The 10,884-nt window shown below is 34.0% G+C and overlaps 1 pseudogene; it reads right to left on the reverse strand.

The window, feature by feature from the left end:
- Positions 1 to 1,460: 1,460 nt before the first annotated feature.
- LOC114368249 lies at positions 1,461 to 5,035 on the reverse strand (annotated as a pseudogene).
- Between the last annotated feature and the right edge of the window lie 5,849 nt (positions 5,036 to 10,884).

Here is a 10,884-nt window from a genome sequence, read left to right on the forward strand (position 1 = left end):
TTAAATAAGTAAAAAATAAGAGAGAAAATAGAAGAGATGATTTTTTTGGACTTTCATTACTATTATTTTTTTTCTTAAAATTAAACAATTTTTAAGTTCCACTTTTAAAAAATATTATAAAAAATAAATTTCGTTGAATTGAGTTTAATTTAATTTTAATAGATAAGAGAAGATTTCCCCAACTTGTTTTCCTGAGATTTATTCATAGAAACATATTTTTCTACTATTTTTGTTTTCTTTCTCTCATTCTTACTTTTTTTATTTATTTATTTTCTCTCTATTTAACTTTAAATTGAAAGACAATATAAGTGATTACATGTAAAATTTAGAGTATTCATTAGTTCAATTGATTAAAATTTCAAGTAACAAAAATTTTAAAAAACACACAATTTAAGCATCGTTATCATTTTTTCTTTTGCTATAGCTAGCTGTGGAAATGATCATGGTATTGAAGTGGAAAAATAGTGTAATTTACCTCGGCAACAAGGGGTGCCACCGCCGCTGCACCGCCCAATCTGCTCATGCTTAAAACCTGTAATCAATTTATGCAAGCAATAAAATTAATTTAAAAAACAAAAGGGAGATATAGCAACTGGAATTCCATGATCAGAGTTCCATACCTAAATTGATAACTTTGAATAATGAATTCATGAGATTAAATGAATTACTTATTACTTGCTAGAAACATGATATCAGATCACGAAATCATTCATCGATTAAAAATAATTGTTGTTTTAAGATTTTACACATGTGTAGAGTATCTCACTGATCGGTGTATAGAATCTAGTTATGTATAGATATTGTTTTAAAAATTTTCACCATCTAAATTCTGTTCGATGAACAGTATCTGCACCGTTTATCCCTCTTAATTTTGACCATCTAAATTCTGTTTGATGAACAATATCTTCATATTTTTTTGACAAAATATCAAAAGTTCATATACACCAATTAAATTCTTGAAAATTAAATATTTAATGAAAATGACTAAAACTGGTGCAACTCAATAATCCACTCTTTACCTAACGCTGTCATCTACTACATACAGACCATGTTTCTTGACAGTGTAATGCTGATCCGAGTCTACCTCCCATAGTGCTGGATTTCCTTGTTGGGGTTGAAAATGCCCCAAGAGTCTGATCCAAACAAAATCAAACACAACAATTACTAAATCATTATAATACAATCACATATATACATAACTTGTGTTTGCTTTAAACCATATTACATATGAAAACAGTTGTAAATACAACTAAAAAATTGGCTTATTGACTTACAAGTTAATTGCTTTTTGCTTATCACCATCTAAATATGTGTTGTTATAATAACACTGTAGTATTCGAATAAATTCTTGGGATTGGGCTGCTGCCTTCCATTGACCTCTTCTCTCAGAAAATATCTAAATAGTGATACCAATTGCAAAATACTCAAAAGAGTGAACAGCAATCCGACAAGAGGCAAATTTAGATTTCCTTTAAAGCTTTGGGGAAATTCTGATGGCCTGTTTATAACCAATTAATCCATAGATGCTTGACCTATTTCGGAATTTTTAAATGCATCCCTATACTATTAAAATTTATAGTTAGGTCCTTAACAAATAAATCATTTGTAATTCAGTATCTCGAATACAGTTCCGTCAATTTATAGAAAATATTCCTGATCTCAGTTATGAATTTTAAAAGTATAGGGACCTAGTTAAACAAGAATCATGTGATGTTATAACTGCATCCATATAATTAAACAAGAAGAATTTGTGTTGTGTTAGAAAAATATCTCCATTCTAATTTTTTTTGTACCAAGTAAGGAATAAGGTGAACTCCCCCTTGAAGATATTTGAGGATCCCTGATTCTTTTGCCTCTGATTCCTTATTAGCTTTATCTTTGTGCATCATTTCAATTTTAGTTATCTGCCAGTTCTTCAGCTTTACTTCATTTGTATGAACCAAAAGGTACACCTGATGAAACTCAATAAATTAATCATATGTCACTTTACTCATAGCCCCCTTCTTTCATTTTCTTCAAATAAAATCAAAATTCCATTATTTCACTCTAGACAAGATAACAGGGAGAAGAAAGAGAGAGAACTTTAAAATATTAAACACAAATGCACAGTATGTAGCAGAGTTTAGGTAAACATCTGACATTTGAATATGCATAGCACTTAATAAATTGTCATTAAGCACTTAGTATGGACAATTAATTAGGTACAAATATCAACCTGCATATATTAATATGGGAAGATGATGATAAATACATAACCAAACATAAATTAACAATGAAGCATCAAATTGATATAGTTAAGACACTTGAAATTTGAACAAAGATTATAAAGAAGTTGCAGTCTATCTAGGAACCCAGATAACCATAAAGTGGTTGTAAATAATAACTTGTATCTGTTCATACTATAAAAGACAAAAACATGACCATTTATCATCTCACAGGTTAATAAGGCTAATGTAATATACCATGTCACGCATATTGAAGTGAAGATTTGTCACTGAATCACCTCTACCAAGTTCATCACTAATCCCATAAGATATATATATCTTGGGTCCTACGTCATTCTGCAAGGAGTAATGAGGAAATTTAGCTACAACATTGAAAAGGCCCCACTTGGAGTGAATATACTGAAGTAAAGGTAGTTTGCTGATAAACTCGGGTCTTTGGTACAGTAGAAATTCTTCAGAAGCGCTAGGTGAAGGCCAATCTTTCAATTTCAATAACTGTGGCCAACCATTTTCAAGAATATGCCCTTTGAAGTATCCTTTCATGAACTGAGCAAGCTCAATATCAACCTGTCAATATTAAAATAACAAAATGCAGCCATAATGCAGAGTAATTTAGCATAAATGATGAACCAAAAATAGTGCGATAGATAAAACCAATACAAATTCAATCACCAAAAAGAGAAGAGGTAAATATATATTTGTACCTCAGACCCATCTAAGCAATCTATGGCCTTAACCATCCCGTTTTCATCTTTTGCTTTCCCATATGTTGTCTCTAGAATGTCTCTCCATATGACCATTGGATCCCAGCTTAAAATGGATGACCCATCAAATACTTGCTTAACAATAATGGGCTCACTAGTTTTCCAATGCTTTCTAAAACTGCCAATCCCATCAGTTTTGATATCGTCAAATGCTGGACAATAAAGATAATTATCATTACTGGCTTCTCTATGAGAGTATTGGCAAAGTCTGAGATCATTCAGCCCAGTTTCCAGTGGACCATCAACATTACTAATTCTGCAGCCACTAACCATTTCCTCTACATTTTTTACCAACTTTGCAACCCAGTTCATCTTGAAAATTGGGCTTAAATTTAATGAAGAATAACCACAGCCACCATACTCCTTAGGGGGACATGGAATACTTCCATTGTCATTGGATCTCCAATGCAGAAATTTACTTAATATATTTCGATCAGAAATTTTTGCTTGTTCTGTTTGAGGTTCTTTATTGTGATCTGCAGTGGCTTCTCGAAGATCTCGACAGCAATTAAGGCACAAATCATATGAGCAACTTGGACAGCATCGATGATAATCAGTAATAGGTATCCTACAGAAATTACTGCAAGAAACAAATAAAAATAAATAATGAACCTTATATTGTCTAAGAATAAGGAACAGGTGCATGATACTTCAGCACCCACTAAAACCAACCATTCAACAAAATTTGTTACAAATGTACCAGCACACCTACTCATCTGTGTTCAATTTTATCCTCGAAAGATCTATTTCAACACCTGAGAGAGAAACCATTTTTACAACATCAACTACTTATTCACCACACAAAAAGAAAACCAACATACCCAACCACAAAACTACCAGCAAACCCAAATAAACCTTATCACGCAACTTCTTTTCAAGTTCAACTTCAAAACATTGTTCACGGTGGATCTACTTTACCACCGGAAGCACTGGGGACAGCAGCACGTGGAGATACTGTAACTTATCAAGAACAGGTATCTCGTGTATTCGAATCTTAGTCCCAGAAAAAGCAAAAAATTCACTAAGAAGAAAAGAAATTACACATGCTAAACTTGAAAGGCATATCCTAATCTCAGTTATGAATTTTAAAAGTATAGGACCTAGTTAAACAAGAATCATGTGATGTAATAACTGCATCCATATAATTAACCAAACCTACAACAAATTAAACCCTACTGCAGAAGATTGGGAATAAAATAAAAAGGCATATTTTTATTGGATTTCGAGACATCCTAATAAAAGCAATAAGCTTTCAGAATTAGATTAACTTATGTCATTCTGTATTCAATGTTAAGCTTAAGATAAACTCATGCAAATCCTAAATAAAATAATTATGTGTAGAAATTTTGATCCCAAATTACATTTCATAATCCATAAAGTCCAAACTCCAGAAGGTAGAGAGATTACCTTATGGTGTCCTGCAGAACCCCCATATTGAAAGGCTAATGTGTCGCCCATGGAGTCATAGACTTCCATTAATTCCTTGGCCAAAGGATTATCAAGATCGATATACGGGGTTTCAATAAATCCTAAAGCTTGTAGCTGACATCCAAGCGCAGCTAGCCCATAAGTATATTCACGAATATGTTAGATAACTTTGTAGAAAACCCTAAAAGACTAAAAGAGCTTTAGCTTAAGTTTTCAAACATCTTTCTATCATGTTGATCTCAATGTTAGTAATAGAGTCCTAGATCTATTCTCTGACGGAAAAAGTAAATCACCCTGATTTTGAGAAATGTTATAATCGATAATAATAATAATAATAATAATAAATCCCCTCCTGTGAGAAAAAAAATGGCAGCATACAAGAGGAGCATGGCGAAGAGAGCACCGTTTAGAGAAGTTGTTGTCAGAGGTGACGGTGATCTTGCTCTTGTCCCTGGTGATGGTAATGGAATCGCCAAGTGCACTAGCCTTGTCACCGACCTTAATCCTATCCCGAAGGAACTTCTCCAGAGAAGCAATGTCCATAATCTTATCCTCCACCGGCTTCGCGCAATCGATCACGAAGCTCGCTCCCTTCTTCTTCCCCTTCACTCCGCTCATTTTCACGCCTCTCCCTTTCTCCCCTAGCGATGGTGATAAGAACTAGGCTAGGGTTTCTGTATTTTAAAACGCCAACAACACCTGCCGTTTTATTATAAGCCAGGTCCCTTTATTCTAAAACAACGACGTTTTTACATATAAACCCGTCATTGTTATCGTTCCGCCTAGTACATTCTAAGGCGGTTACATAAAACCGTCTTAGAATGTGTGTCATAAAAAAATTATTATTCTTAACTACAAAACTGTCACCGCATGACATTCTAAGATGGTTATGTATAACCATCTTAAAATGCACGTTGTAAAAAAGTAATTTTTTAGTAGTGCAAGTTCTTTCTGCCTTTACATTACATTGGTTCTATCAATCCGCAAGCAGTCCAAGAGTTGGCAACAATGATTGTGAAATGAGAATTAATCTCTAATCTCTAGTCTATAGGTGTTTTAGCAAGATTAAATGTGCTAATATTTTGATATTGAATTCACGTTCTCAATAAGCTTTAAACAAGTGTTATTATTTTTAAATCCCCACATATTCTTCAATGTAAAATTAACAATCAGGTTTAAGGTACTGCCAACACAATCTCTTATGAAACCTACTTCACGAGTGACTTCATTTCAACATTTTGGCACCAAGCTTCAGAGGGTTACGTCACTCCTTTGGCATCGTTGATAAAAAAAATAATAAAAGATGTTTTGGCATCCTCCTCTGTAATGTGTGAAAAAGTAATAAATGTTATATTGGAGCTATATTCCAAAAGGAAGTTAATTGGTGGCATTAAGACTCTCCACTTACATTATTGCTTCATTCAATATGGGGGTGATGGAAATATTCTCAGTGGTAGTGATCATGAAAGATGGTTGTGAGATTGATCATGGCAATACCTCCTTGAACTAACCAGTGTTACTAAACAAGGGTTACCAAACAAGTGAGGTTGATCATGATGACATGGTGACATTGCAACCTAGCTTGTACTAATCAATGAGAGTTTCAAAACATGTGTTAGAATTGTAATAAAGGGAAGGGAAGTTTTTTTTTCAAACAAATTGCAATAAAAGAAAAATGATTTCAAATAATGGGATTAATTGCTTCCCTCAAATGCCCCTATTTAAACGTCATTAATTAATTTCTTTCAAATTAATATTATATGGTTAAGTCTTTGATATAATTTATTGTATTTCATTAAATATTGATGGCAGTTACAATAGTATAAAACTGTGCCAATATTACTCTCTTTTTTTTCGTAGTTTTCGGAATATTTTATCAGTCAACCATTTGAATTGATACAAGGGATTTTCTGTTTGTGTAAAGATTCAGTGAGCAACATTACTATTCATGGGAATCATAACATAAAGCTAACATTTTTCTATTGTTAAAGAAAAACAATTTAGACCTTTTTTCATATATTTGCAGCTTTGCGCAAATCTTAGTCTACATAATTCATGTTCATGGAATGAAAAATGAATATATGTTTGTTTCTCTCTCTCTCTAGGCCTGAAGTATAATGAAAAAGGAAAATGTTGGAGATTGTGATTTCATGTAGTACGAAATGAAATATTCTTATATGTCCATCAGCACCCACCTTTTCATATATGGGTGCAGTTCAATCCAAACCATGGTCATATAATTCTCATGTCACTTTAATTTCAACTAGGATATGTACCATTTGCAATTAAACATATCCTTTTGAGAAATGGAATTTGATATCACCTTTCTTTCAATTTACCAACAAGAAACTAGAAGCTAGATCGACTAATTGATTAAATTTCATTGTAAAACACATCACAACTTGACCAGACCAGACCAGCCACAAGAAGATGCTCTAGATCTCCAAATGCAAATCCAGCTTTGCCTTCTAAATTGCTTCCTGTAACAAGCAATACGATATAATATGTATTATATGAACTAAGGAACAGAACAATGTAGCATTTGTGTGTTGGGATTGTTTTATGATATTGAGACAAAAATAGAAAGAAAATGGAAGCTAGAATTTTGTAGCAACGTCATTGATAGCTACTCGAGTCACATGGTTCAAGGAGACAATGAATAATCAGAATTAGTAGAGGGGGTCGGAGAAAGAGATGAGCTCAAGAAGAAGATGGGTGCAGAAGAGAGAGAATCATACCAACAACATGCTTTTCCTTAATGATCATAACCCTTTTAATGCACATTCTCCTTGCGGGCCCTTGTGGTCCTTCTCGTGGCCAAGTTTTGTGGATCGCCTTCCACGTGTCCATCATTCCTAACAGAATTCCCAGCACACGTGTCACCCACTAAATTACTCATTACAATACCCTTCCCTTTGAAATCAACCTTGTCCTCAAGGTTGAATCGAGGATAAGATTGTTTAATGTGGAAGCAATGTCTTCCAAGGTTATTTTGATGATGCCAAAGAATCAAGAGTTAAGCAAAGTTTCAAGCAAAGATTCAAGAATCAAGTTTCAAGATTCAAGACTCAAGAATCAAGTTTCAAGAATCAAGATTCAAGAATAATCAAGATCCAGATTCAAGACTTAAGATTCAAGAATCAAGAAGAAGACTTAGTCAAGATAAGTATTAAAAAGTTTTTCAAAACATTGAGTAGCACAAGAAGTTTTCACAAAATCTTTTACCAAAGAGTTTTACTCTCTGGTAATCGATTACCAGAAGGTAGTAATCGATTACCAGTAACCAGCATTGTTTTTCAAACTGATTTACAAAGCTGTAATTGATTACCATAAACATGTAATCGATTACCAGTGTTTTAAAACGTTAAGATTTTCAAAATTCAAAATGAAGAGTCACATCTGTTACTGTTTTCGAAAAATACATTTCCAAAAGTCACAATTCTTTAAGTGACTTGTTTATGAAGATTCTTTCAAAAGTCACAACTTTTCTAAGTGACTAGTTTTAAAAGAAATTGCCAAGAGTCACAAACTTTGACTTGAGTCATCAAGAAATTACAAATACGTGACCATGGCATGAATTTTGATAACAATCAAGAAATCTATCTTTCAATCTTCTCTCTCAACATCATTCAACTCTTTCAACAGATTTTTGCTGATTCATCTTCTCTTCATCTTTCTAAAAGTTTTTGTTCAAAACTTTTTCTTTAAAGAAAAGTTCTTTGATAAAAAAACTTGTGCTATTCATCTTTTTCATTCTCTTCTCCCTTTGCCAAAATGAATTCAACAAGGACTAATCGCCTGAATTCTTTTTGTCTCTCTTCTCCCTTTTCCAAAAGAACGAAGGACTAACTGCCTGAATTCTTTTGTGTCTCTCTTCTCCCTTTTCAAAGAATTCAAAAAGACACAGTCTGAGAATTCTTTTGATTCTTCCCTTTCCCTTAAACAAAAGATTTCAAAGGACTAACCGCCTGAGATATCTTTTGTTTCCCCTTCACAATGATTCAAAGGACTAACCGCCTGAGAACTTTGTCTTAACACATTGGAGGGTACATCCTTTGTGGTACAAGTAGAGGGTACATCTACTTGGGTTGTTGTAACTGAGAACAAGAGAGGGTACATTTCTTGTGGATCAGTTCAAGTGGAGGGTACATCCACTTGGTTGTTCAAAGAGAACAAGGGAGGGCACATCCCTTGTGGATCTTTGCTTGTAAAGGTTTTTACAAGGTTGAAAAGAAATCTCAAGGATCGTAGGTTGCTTGGGGACTGGATGTAGGCACGGGTTGTTGCCGAATGATAACTGCTAATTAATAGTGAATTAATAGTGGAAAATTGGTCTAAAATTAACTTAGAATTAATTATTTAGCAGTTATTTATGCTTTAATTTGGAAAGATTTAATTAATTTTGAATTTTGATTGCAGATGTGAAAAAGGGAGGTACAACAAGCAAAAAGGAGCAGAAATGAAGAAAAAAAAGAAGGAAATCAGAGGAAGCCCAAGTCCAGCAAGGCGCTCAGCGCAGGACGCGCCCAGCGCGCAAGAAGTCAAGGCGCTAAGCGCACAAAATGCGCTGAGCGCGAGGCTTTGCACTTAGCGAGACTACGAAAAGCCCAAGCCCAAGTTTGCACCTATAAATAAGAAGGTCAGCCTAGGAAAACGAACACACTTCTAGAGAGCTCAGTTTTCAGACTTCTGGCACTCAGTTCTCTCCTTTTCCTTCCCTTTTCTTATATTCTTGTTACCTTTCTTTCAGCCCCCCCCCCCTTCTCATTGTAAAGCCCTCATGACTATGAGAGGCTAAACCCCCTAGCTAGGGCCTGGCAGGCCTAAAAAGCCAATGATGTATGAAGCATTTCAAGAGTTATCAATAAAAAGAGGAATTCCTTCCAGGTTCTTTTATTTTACCGTTCTTTCTTTTTCATCCTGTATCTCAGACCTTATTTTCTGTTAGGGTTTAGTCCACTCGGGAGAGGGTAAAGCCTAATTAGGGGTAAGGAATGAATACTTTAATCTGTTTTAAGGGTTAGGCCACTCGGGAGAGGGTAACGCTTAATGGAACACTAAATGGAAGAAATTATCGGGTTATCTTTTAGAGGGTTTTCCTTCCAGGTTCTTTTATCTGCTTTTCTTTCTTATTTATTCTGCATCTCAGACTTTATTTTCTGTTAGCCTTTAGGCCACTCGGGAAAGGGTAAAGCCTAATTAGGGATAAGGAATGAATGGGTGAATCGATTTTAAGGGTTAGGCCACTCGGGAGAGGGTAACGCTTAATAGAACAATAAAAGAAAGAAATCATAGGGTTCGCATGACCTAATGCCCCAATGCCCATGCTTTAGCAAACATCTAGAATGTAATCTTAATGCATCTTAGTTATTGAGTCTTCGCAAAGGGCATTTGGAAGATAGGTAATTAAGGTAGGCTTGTCATCATGAGGCATCAGGGGCAAGTAGATGGATAGATGTGGGGCATAATTAGTTCACTGGTATTGATAACAAACAAATCCTGAATCCATATATCTAGGCTGATTAGACTTGTTAGGTTTTAGCGATTTTAATATATAGATTGTATTCCCTATTTTATTGTTGGCTTTTCTTAGAAGTAGTTATTCCTTATTTTTCCTATTTGTTTCCTTAGAAGTAGTTATTCCTTATTTTACTGTTGGCTTTTCTTAGGAGTAGCTATCCTCTATTTAGGAGTAAGTATTTAGGCTTAGTAGGTTTAGACTTTAGTCTTCCTTTATTTGAATTTCGTAGAAGTAGTTATCTTTATCATATCGCAATTTAAATATTTTATCTTCTAATTTTATCTTTTAATCTTATCTCTAAATCTTTTATCTTATCTTATCTATTATCTTTATCTTTTATTTTGAATTTCTTATCCTTTGTTAGATTTAAATTAGATTTAATTTTATACACTAAATTTACAATTTGCAAACTGAAAAGTACTTCATATAAGTGCAACAAAATCCCTGTGGTACGACACTCGGCTTACCGAGAAATTATTACTACGAGCGATTTGGTACACTTTCCAAAGAGCTAACACCGAACCAGTATAAAATTCTTGTGTTTGTCTTCTTCTTCCCTACACTCTTTAATTTCCGCTGTGCACTTTAATTATCGCTTTTACTTTTGGTTAAATTTTTATTTCTATTCTTTACTTTCTTAACATTATAGTAAAAGCCTAATTGAATCTAGTAACATTAAGGATAGTTTTTTAATTAGTAAAGGTTCATTAATAATTAATTCAACCCCCCCCCCTCTTAATTATTCTAAGGCCATTTGATCCAATGACTCCCACAAAGCCTCACTGGCATCAAATGACTCCCATTGAATTAGGATCTGCTGAATTTCAATACCATTCCTCTTAATAATTCTTGTATCCAAAACATGTTCTGGTTGATTGATTGGGCCAAATTCTGTTGTTGAAAGTGGCATTGGTAAGTACTGCTATGACTAACTTCCTTGAAACTT

This window comes from Glycine soja, chromosome 9 (assembly GCF_004193775.1).
Source record: "Glycine soja cultivar W05 chromosome 9, ASM419377v2, whole genome shotgun sequence".
Classification (NCBI taxonomy): Eukaryota; Viridiplantae; Streptophyta; class Magnoliopsida; order Fabales; family Fabaceae; genus Glycine; species Glycine soja.